The sequence below is a fragment of the Pteronotus mesoamericanus genome, unplaced genomic scaffold, assembly GCF_021234165.1.
Source record: "Pteronotus mesoamericanus isolate MK-2021 breed Mesoamerican mustached bat unplaced genomic scaffold, CSHL_Meso_final scaffold_54, whole genome shotgun sequence".
NCBI lineage: Eukaryota > Metazoa > Chordata > Mammalia > Chiroptera > Mormoopidae > Pteronotus > Pteronotus mesoamericanus.
This window is the reverse complement of record NW_026555321.1, coordinates 31,220,236-31,230,794: the sequence shown is the minus strand read 5'-3', so window position 1 is coordinate 31,230,794 and position 10,559 is coordinate 31,220,236. Positions and strand designations below refer to the sequence as shown.

General features: G+C 45.7%; 1 protein-coding gene and 1 pseudogene across 1 annotated transcript in view; one reads left to right on the top strand and one right to left on the bottom strand.

Moving 5' to 3' along the window:
- Window positions 1-1,290: 1,290 nt before the first annotated feature.
- Window positions 1,291-1,361, bottom strand: LOC129061156 (uncharacterized; annotated as a pseudogene).
- An 8,446-nt stretch (window positions 1,362-9,807) lies between these two features.
- SLC6A1 (solute carrier family 6 member 1) overlaps window positions 9,808-10,559 on the top strand; it is a 41,881-nt gene continuing 41,129 nt past the window's right edge. Inside the window, exon 1 of the mRNA XM_054595885.1 lies at window positions 9,808-10,148. The gene's annotated coding sequence lies outside the window, so the exon portion shown is untranslated. The remainder of the gene's footprint in view (window positions 10,149-10,559) is intronic.

Here is a 10,559-nt window from a genome sequence, read left to right as displayed (position 1 = left end):
TTCTCCCAAACTCAGTGCGAACAGGACATACTATAGTATCCGGGTCAAGACTGTGGTTGAGTGTGTGGACTTGAATCCTGCCTGGGTGATGTGGGCAAGTACTTCGCTTCACTGAACATCTCTTCTTTACATGAATGGTGACAAGGATAAGACCTCCCACATAGGTCTTGTGAGGACTGAATAAGTTCATGCACACAAAGGGCTAAGGACAGTGCCTGGCACGTGGTTCAGGTGGGATGACTCCACCCCAGGCTCCATGGAGATGGGGTGCATGTGACCCAAGCTTGGCCAAAGAGAGCATCAAATACCCCAGACGACAGAGACTAGATCAGGAATGGGTCAGTGTTCCAAGTTAATTTAATGAGAGTCAACTATGGGAATTTCCTGGGTATCCTGGGAATGAGAGGATCTTCCCTGATCGGAGGATAGGATGTTTGTCTGGAACTGCTGGTAGCCATATTGTCACTTCATGGGGGAGAATTCTCCACACTGAGGGAAGCAGAACTGAGAAGCAAGGTTGGGGGGAGGGAGGGAGGAGGGGAGGGGGAAGAGAGAGATGTGGATATGCCAAACAGTTATCCCCTTGGCATTTTGGTTCTACAAGTCAATAAATTCCATTATTCCATTTGGTGTTTTGGGTCTGTTGAGCTCAGATTCCATATCCTGCAACCAAAGGAATTTGGAATGGAGACTCAATAACTAAATTGAATGAGTCAAAACAGCCCTTTGAGATTTGAATGTCAGTGACATCTTTTTAATCTTTAGCCACCCCAAAATCATATCAAATAAAATTGTAAGAAACTTATTAAAGTGGAACTGTTCTTGTTGAATCAGAGATGGGGATGCTTGAGCCCACAGCCACCGCTTACCCATCGCTGCTTCCCAGAGGCATCACTACTGAAGACGCAGGACACAGTGGGAACTCAAGCCAGTGTCCTGACTCAGCCCCCTAACTGAGGAAACAGACAGCCAGACAGGGGAAGTGACTTACCCAAGGTCACACATTCAGACTGAGAACTGGAATCCAAGTGAACCGCTGACTCCACCTTCTGTCCCTGTTTCCTAAGTTTCAGTCATTCACAGGCCACATTCATCTCTTTTTTTTTTTTCAATATCCATTCCCTACTTTAGGAATTTTGCCAGACCTGTACAGTACTCAGATCTTTCTTTAAATCAACTCTTCTTTGAACTGCAATATGTTTATTTAAAAAGAAGCATTTCACCACTGCAAATGGAAAGCCAGTATCCCTTGCCAAAATAGAAACCAACTTCTAATAATTACAATAATAATAACCAACAAAGAACAATGTTATTACACTCTAATAATGAACTATAGAAATGATCCCTGAAAGTACAATCTTTGTTATTACATTCTAGGTTGCAGGAGGGAGGCTGAAGCCAGATCTTTTTTGTCGAAAAGGAAGATTAACAAGTATCAGAGGATATAAAGGCAAGACAGCACCAAGCCAAGACTTTTGTTTGGATGTGAACAGAGGATTGGAGATGAATTGATGAGGAAGTCACTTTCCAAGTTTGTGAGTCAATGTTGTTTAACACCATATCCAGATACCACCTGGAATCCCTTCCTGGTCCCCCCAGTGGTAAACATCTGACACAAGGGAAACTCTACCACAGTCCAGGGCTTATTAAATATTAATATGCACATGAGTTTCCTGAGGATTTTTGCTAAATGCAGATTCTAATTAAGCAGGTTAGGGGAAGAGGGCTGAGAGTCTGCATTGACAATAAATTAACTCCCAGGTAAGGCCAATGTTGCTGCTAGTGTCTGGAGAGGAGTCTAGACTAGTAGTCAGGAAATACATGGATCATTGGCCCAGTCTGCCCCCTACCTATTTTTGTAAGTAAAGTTTTATTAGAACACTGCCATGCTCTTTTGCTTATATAAGATCTTAGCACTAAAATGACAGAGTTGAATTGTTGCAACAGAGACCCTATGTCCTACAAAGACTAAAATATTTACTTTCTGGTTCTTTATGGAGAAAGTTGGTGAGTTACTGGTCTATACCATGACCCCTCTTGTTCAGGGAAGAGGGTTCAGACCCTGCCAAGTCTCTGACTGTCCAAGGCCACAGAGTAAGGGGCCTGATGACAGTTAGGCTAAAGGAAGCCAAAGACTCAAGTCCATCTTTCATTTTTGTCAACCCCTCCCCAGCTAGGGCTGGAAATGAAAATCTTGTGATTATTTTTTTTAAATAAATAAACAAATAAAGGTGATTGTACAGAATACAGCATCGACAGGAGCCACATTAAATGGTTAAACATTTTGATGTGACAAGGAGCAGGGCTATCAGGTAAGGGAATTAGGTAGCTTTTGAATGCTCCCTTTTGCCCTTGTGTATTGTGGACCCAGAGCTCTGCACACAGCATCTTCAGCCTCCCCTAAGCTGGGTGGGGAACTTAACTAAGAGCCCGTTTCAAGGACTCCTTTCCTGTCAGAAGAGGATGGTATGGGTTCTTACTAACAAGAATGCAGAGCTCTTAGATGGGTTGCTGGCATATCAACCAAAGCACAACATGCTCCCAGGACCAGTAATCCCACTTGAGGGATTGGAAAGACAATTCTGCAAGTTAGTGGTTTAAAAATGCACGGAATTTTATCAGTGAGTCTGTGCAAAAGAAAACCCCTGAACAGAAATATGTTCACACGTACACCAAAAGGCATGTCTGAAAATGTTCTCACAAGCACTGTTTATAATAGCTTCAAAGGGGAAAAACATAAATGTCCATTAACAGCAAAATACTAAATTATAGTACATATAATACATAAATTATAGCATACCCGTCAGTAGAACGCTATACAGCCCCCAAAAGGATGAACTATTGTTACACCCAACAGCATGGATGAATCTCAAGACATGATGAAAGAAGCCAGACACACAAGAGTACAGCCCTATTTATGTGAAGTTGAAGAACAGGCAAAACTAGGTGGGCACTTGAAATATCTGGGAGGATCACTCTGTAAAGCATATGATTGTCTATTACTACACTGTACACCTGAAACTAATACAAAATAACATTGAATGTAAACTTTAATTGAAAAATAAAATTTAAAAATACTCCTATATAGAATACAAAAAAGAACAGGTAAAGCTACAAGTCAGAATAGTACCTCTTCCATGATTACCTCTTGGATGATGTATTGAGTGGGAATCTCTGGAAAGCTAAAAATGCTCCATATCTTGCTCTGGGTGGTCATCACATGGGTGTGTAAGCATGTAAAATTCAGCGGGCTATACACACAGGATCAGTGCTCTCTATGTATTTTACCACTTGCATGTTATACCTTAATTTGAAAATTTGAGTGCAGGCTGCTGGCTGGGTCAAAAAGCAAGGTGGGTTGGCTTCCATGGGTCGCTACAGCATCATGGACAGGCAGGGAAGTGAGGCTTATATACTTTGGCTGCCAGTGGCTTTGGTCACCCAGCTGTGGACAAGGGTGGCACCTAAGGACTTGGCAGCTAAGAAACTGTTTCCCCACTTCCTCCTTCGGAGTCCATCCCTCATAGATGCCTATCTCAAATGCTGCACTCAAGGTGTGCACATTTTAAAGCCACCAAAAGCCCTCTACCGGGGCTGCTATTGCACGAACTGCCACCTTGGATGGGCACAGAGCACTTGGTACTTATCACCCTACTGGACACAAACAACCAAGCCAGCTCAAGCAGCAGACACAGCAATTTGAGCAACTTGCCTGAGGTCACACAGCTGGTAAGGGGTGATGTGCTTTTTAGCCCTTTCTTATTTAACTAGAGCTTATGCTTGCACATGCACAATGTACCAGTGCTCTATAGACAAGGCCAAAAAATATTTATGAAGGTGTGACTGTTTGTACATGTTAAGAAAATGGTTATAAGCCCAAGTTCAACTGCCTGGTTTCAAATCCCAGTTCCAGCACTTCTAGGTGGGCCCTTGAGCAAGTTACCTAACCCTTCTGTGCCTTAGTTTATTCACCTGTAAAATGGGACTATTAATAGTATGTCCCTCCCACAGTTGTCAGAGGATTACTATCCATAAAGCAACTAAACAGTCTCAAGCAAGAATGCTCTTAATCATGCTATCTCTTTGCATGTTCTTCAATGGCACTTACTGGGCCCTTTCCAGGGCCGCACATCCTTCCAGCCCCTCTCATTCAGGCTTCAGGCTGCCCCTGGAAGCGTCTGTGCCATTCTCATTTCACAGACCATGAAACAAAGGTTTAGAGAGATGAATGACTTTTGTAAACCCAGGGTCCCCAGACAGTATGTGGCACAGCCAGAATTTGAACCAGATCTTACTAGCTGTGTGACTTTGGATAAGTTGTTTCACCCTCTGAGTCAGCTTAATCTGCAAAATGGGAATAATACCCCCCATCTCATGGGGTCTTTGGGAGGGTATTGCAATAATTCATATGAGGGGTCCCAGCACCAAGTGGAAGCTCGATAAATACTTAGGTAGTTACTTAGAATTTTAAAGGCATGGTTTGCTAAAGTCGTGTAGCTCCTGGATAACTCTACGAGATGTGTGTCAGTCTTCCCATCCTGGGACCCGTATTCTTTTCACAGCACCAACTGCCTCTTTCTGCCTTTCTTCCAGGCCTCTGGTTTCTTTCCAGTCTGGTCACTTTGCATCCCTCATGTCCTCCTGGGTTTCCGGAGAAGCCTCAGTATCCTCAGCGACCTACATGGGAACTAACCTCAGTTGGATGTCCATAGGTGACAGGTGAAACTCAGATCCATTTTGAGGAGCAAGTGTGATTCTTACCAGCTGGGCAAGGCTTTTACCCCCAGGAGCCTGGAAATGCCCAAAGGAGAAAAAAATAAGGGTTTTCAGAACTCAAGGCCCTTCTTTTACACTGTCTGTCTGAGGGCAGGTGTGCATATCCCTGAACCTGACACTTGAGTGGGGCATGAACACATGGTTTTCACTTGCGCATTCCTCTATTAAACAGATATTTAGCGGATGCTGCCTGTGTGCCAGGCACTGGGCTATTTACCCATCCCTGACCTCACACAGTTTAGAGTCAAGAGGAGAGACAGAGGATGAAGCCAAGGGTTAGCCCAGTGTGTACATTTCTAGGCAGAGTGAATACAGCCGGGGAACTGAGTCAAGCCGGGAGGGCAAGAGGAGTCCTGCTGCCATTCAGGCTGAAACCTGCAGAATAAAGAATTCACCAGAAGAAGAGGATAAGAGAACAGTGTTCCTGGCAGAGGGAACAGCATATGTAAAGGCCCAGAGGAGGGAACCTTTTGAGGGGCAGTGAAAGTAGTCTCATGTGGCTGGATGCAGACAATGCCTGTGGAAGGAATCCAAGAGTTCCAGGCTATGTGCACTGGGAAGGAATGTAAGGGTGAAAAGTATTGAGCACCTATTGTGTGCAGGGCTTCAAGGGACAACACTCCCTGCCCTCACCAAATGGAGAGCAGTAAATATTGAAAGGGAGGCAGGAACAAGATCTGTGTGGGAATTTGAAGGAAGAAGAAAACATATACAATCGGGTAAAAATCAGGCAAAATTTTTGGAGGTGGTAACATCTGAGATTGTCTTCATCTCTCAGTTGTCAACTGGAATCTTGTCAGCTGGAGAGAGAGGGCAGGACAATTCCTTGTGAAAGGCAGCAGAATAATAAAAACATATTGAGCATTTATCACGCGCCGGAGTGTAATCTGACTTTGTCTAGCAACCTTGGCAGGTAGCTGCTATTATTATTCTCACTTTATAGATGAAGAAACTGAGGCCAAGGAAGGTGAGGTCACTTGTTCAAGGTTTGTCTAGTTCCAAAGCCACCATATTACCCACAAGGCTGCATGTTGTTTATGCGGAAGAAATGTTTATTGGGACAGCCACTCAGGGACAAACTAATTCTCCACAGCTGCTCCCTGGCCATTTTGGGGGGCTGTCTCTTTGGAAACAGCAGTCTGACCAAGTGATAAAGTATTGAAGCCAGCATAGTATGACACACACAAATATTTGAACACTCAGCAATGAGGCCCCTGCCAGGGATCTGCCCCAGCATGACTTGGACAGGATAACAAAGTGATCTTATGTCCTATTATCTCCCGCGAGGTTTATTGTGGTTTTTCAAGTGGTCACAAACATTAATGCAGCAGTGCTTTTGCTAATGGGGAAGTTTCTGGCATGCAGGAAATGTGGTTAAAGTAATAATCCCCCGTCAGTAAACAAACATGAAGTCCTGTTTCCCCACAGGAGATGTTTTCTTAGCTGGAAGGGAGGCCTCTCAGTCTTACTCTTTTGGGGATGCTGGAAGATGTTGTCTGTGGAGACTGAGTCTGCTCCAAGCAGCTGATAGGGGTGCAGGCAGGAGGCATGGGCAAGGGATGGGGAGCAGATACAGGCTTGGCCTCCCTTGAGCCCTCCCGCAGCAGCCTGGTGACTTGGAATGGCAGCTGGAAAGTGCAATCTCTTTAATTTACAGGGAGGAACCTGGGGCTCTGAGAGAGGAGGAAGCTTACCTGAAGCCACATGAGAGTCAGTGACAGACCTTGGCATCCTGATCTCACAGCATCACCTGTGGCCTGACAGGAGGTTGTCTGGGGTGGCAGGAAAGTTCCAGGGGCACTAGCTTTGGAAATGGCTGGGCTTGAGTTGGTCCCCAGCTCTGCTTCTCTTTCCTGTGTGACTTTGGGCCAGCAACTCCCTAGGCCCTTTTTTCCCCATGTGTCAATGATGAGCACACAGCAAGTGCTCCAAAATGTAGCCAGTAGTCATCGTCTTCCTGCCTCTGTCACCAGATATCTAGGTGCCCTCAGGCAAGTCATTGCCTCTCTCTGGGCCTCAGTTCACCCACTTCTAAAATAAAAAGATTTGATTAGGTAATATCTAAGGGCCATTTCCAGCCTGACACCCCGTAAATCTATGACTCAATAACTACCCCAAGTCAAGAAAGGGAGAGGAGGCCTATAACAATAATATTAACAAGAATTTTCAGTCATTTACTGAGTTCCTACTGTGTGCTAGGAACTCTGCTTGGTGCCAGACTTCCTCATATCACACCTGTAATACAACAGGCCCCACTGGCCTCTTGACTTCCAATTTTCTCCCCTTCAATCCACCTTGCATACCTGGCCAATCTCAGATTTCTTAAATCTTACTCTTCACTCTTCTGCTCCAGCACGTTCAATGGCTTTCCAGTGTGCCTGAAGGTCAAATCTAATTATTTAACAGAGAGGTTAAGTCTTCCTTGCTCCGGCCCTGCCGTCTCTAATGGGATCTCCTATCAACTGTATTATCTCTTTGTCTAGATTTCTCTGTGCCTGCTGCTGCTCAGAGGTGCTCAATAAACATTTGCTGAGTGAGTAAACACATGGGTGAACTGCTTCTCTAAATTAGGCTACTCAAACTTTAATCATTTGCAAACCAGCCCACAGGAGTTTTGCAAAAATCTGTGTGCTGTGTCTATTTTTATTTACTTAAATATTTTCCTTTTTTAGATTAAATAAATGTATCTCAAAACGAAAGTGTACATCACACTATAACTAGAAGATCAGTATTACTTGCCAGAATTAGGTCTCCATTAAAATAAACACAAGGACAAATGGGCAATGCATTCAATTCTAACTAGATATTATTGTCTACCAAGGCTGGAGTCTTAAGGCTCATCTCTCTTAGTTAAATGGGATTAGTACATGATCGTAAGAGGTGTTGAGGACAAATTAGCACTAACCTGAGATTTGGTCATGGACAGAAGTCACAACGATGTTACAGGAAGATGAATATGAAAGAGCTTTTGCATGTCTAGGTATTCTACTACACTGAAAATTATCCTAGCTACCACCAGTGGTTGCCAGCCCACATTTTGGGAACCCTCCTTAACAGAACCCATCACTCTGCCCCATGGCGAATGCATGCGAGTTCTTTGAAAGACTTTAGCCTGGGCTTTTGGGAAGGACACGGAGGCCCTGCATGTAGCCACCTCAATTTCATAGTATAGTGCCCCTTATCTAAAGCCCCACTGCAGTTCTTAAAACTCAACCAATATGAGTTTGTCATTTGAAACTATTTGCCTGGTAGATTGAGGTCCCCATCACTGGAGATGTGAAGACAGATACTGGACAGTCATGGAGGTGTAGGGAGACAGGCAGGGACCAGAGAATGTTGAGGAGATAATTCCAGCATCAGATGGTCAGCCTATGAAATTGACCAGCCAGAGTTTGCGTTCGTATGTAGGCAAAATACATTTAGAGCAATGAAGATGGAGGGAAAATAACTTCGGATCAGGAATACAGAAAAAAAAAGAGACAAATTTTGTATGAAGCTATTCAGGAGACCTAAAGAAAGGAAGGAAGATAGAAATGGTTATTATTACTCCTTTACATAAGTAATTCTTCATATATCTTACTCCAGTCCTGGGTTCATCAGGACTATTTTGGTTATAAGCAACATAAAATGAATTCAGACTTGCATAAGTGACAAAAAGGAATTTAATGAAATTTAAATAACTAAACTGCCATCAGGCATGGCTGAACCCAGGGACTCAAATAGTATTCATCAGGTCTTCATCTACGCTCCATCTCTCAGTTCTGCCTCCCTCTATGTTGGCTTCATTCTCACATGGGATCTGCTCAAGATGTGACCAAGACAGCTGCTGAGAGCTCCAGGCTTAGAAACCACAGCAGAGATCACGCTTCTGTTTGACAATAATTTTAGCAAGAGTCCCAGGGTGAGTTCTCATTGACGCAGCAAATGTCACATGTTCCCCCCACTAAGGTCATGGTAATGTCCTATGGATTACATGCCCACCTCTGGAAGAAGGGAACCCCACCCAGACACAGAAGTGTGCGTAGAAGAGGGGAAGTCCCCCAAATTAAAATTGAGGTGCTTTCCTTAAAGAAGTTGAAATGAGTATCAAGCAAGCAAAAAATAGCTTCCATTTTTCCTAACTTTATATCCTTGCTCAAAGCTGTGTCCCACATCCCATTTAGATGGCTGCTATTCATCTTTTGGACCACAAATGGTTCAAATGGTACTCCCTTGAAGAAACCTTCTCTGACCATCCCGAATTGGATTGGGAGCCCCTGAAATATGTGCTTCTGGCAGAGCTTGTCACTTTGTGCTTGTGTGGCTATTTGACAAAAGCCTGTCTCTCGTGCTGGTCCAGGACCAGGTTGAGGTCTGTGGTTTTTTCTGTCTTGCCCATTGCTGTGTCTCCAGAGCCTAGGACAGTGCCTGGCAAATAGAAGCAGCTCAGTAAATATTTATGTGAAGTACTGGTGGAGGTCACAAGGAACTGGTGACCAGTGAGGTGGGAGGAATGGATGGGTCAAGAAAGATATAAAGATTCCATGCTCTGGCTGAGAGTGTGGGGAAAGACACAAGAGAAGACCGGGTGACCTTGGGGAGCACTGCCTGTTGTGGGACCCCAGGATGGATCGTCAGAGTGTGGGCATGGGAAGTCAATCAGCAAATGCCAGCCCTGGGGACAGAAAGAGGAGATGAAAAGTAGGTCCAGGCTGGAGAGAAGCAATCTTTTCTGTGAGTCTTTGGGGGATACAGAGAGAAAAGTACTCATGGCCCCATTCCCAGGAGCATTTGTGAAAGGAAGATGTGGTCAGGACTTAGCAAGGGGAAGGGAGGGAGTCCTCAAACACTAGGCTGGGATTGGCTGGGAGAAAGGCTTCTTTGGGACAATTGTCAAACCTCAAGAACTGGAGAGAAGAGGTTGTCTCCGGGTTCTGCCATCATCCCTGGGTGTTTTTTCCAGGCTGTGCTTCCGTTTTCCGTCATCTGTTTATCCATCTGTCCATCCACAACACACATAGACGCTTGTGTTTCCATGACCAACCCCTGGCAGCGGACAGGGTGTCCCTTCCAACCCACCCCTCCCTGCCAGAGCACACACTCAGCCTGGTCCCAAGAGGCTGTCAGCTCCAGGCCAGAAGCTGTGTTCCCCTTGTAATACACAGGGGAGGTTGCTGGGGAGAAGGGGGACAGAAAGGGGGCAGGAACCCACCCCACACCCACACTGAGGACCCTGTAACCTACAGAGATGAAGGGGACAGAGAAAAAGAAACAAAAAGACACACCGACAGAAGAAGACCTACAAGGTGGAAAGAGAAAAACCAAGAGAGAAATCCATGTTGAAAGGTCCTGGGAGACTGAGACCAAGACAGCCTGAGGACCCCAAAGCCAAGGTAGGGACGAGGGCAACAGACTGGAGGAGAAGGAACGAGTGAGAGGAGGAAGGGAGCTTGGAGCCAGCCAGGCAGAAGAGAGGGTTGGGAGAGGGGGAGTGGGAAAAGGAGAGAGAGAATAAAAGGAGAACGAGGGGAGAAGCAGAGGAGATGTGGAGAGGAAAACTGGAAGGGGTAAATGGGAGAAAGAGGGAAGAAAGGGGAGAATTGGAGGGCAGTGGGGGTGAGGGAAAAGACGAGGCTGCAGGCGCGGGCGCTGCGAGTAAGCAGCTGGGAGCGCGGCCCCTGCCGGGCGGAGGCAGGGGGCGGTGGGGAGGTGGACCCGGCGGGGGCCGCGAGGCGCGGGCAAGCCCCTCCCCGGGAGGGCGGGTTCCTGAGCGGCGGCCACGCCCCCGCCGCGCTTCCCGCCCC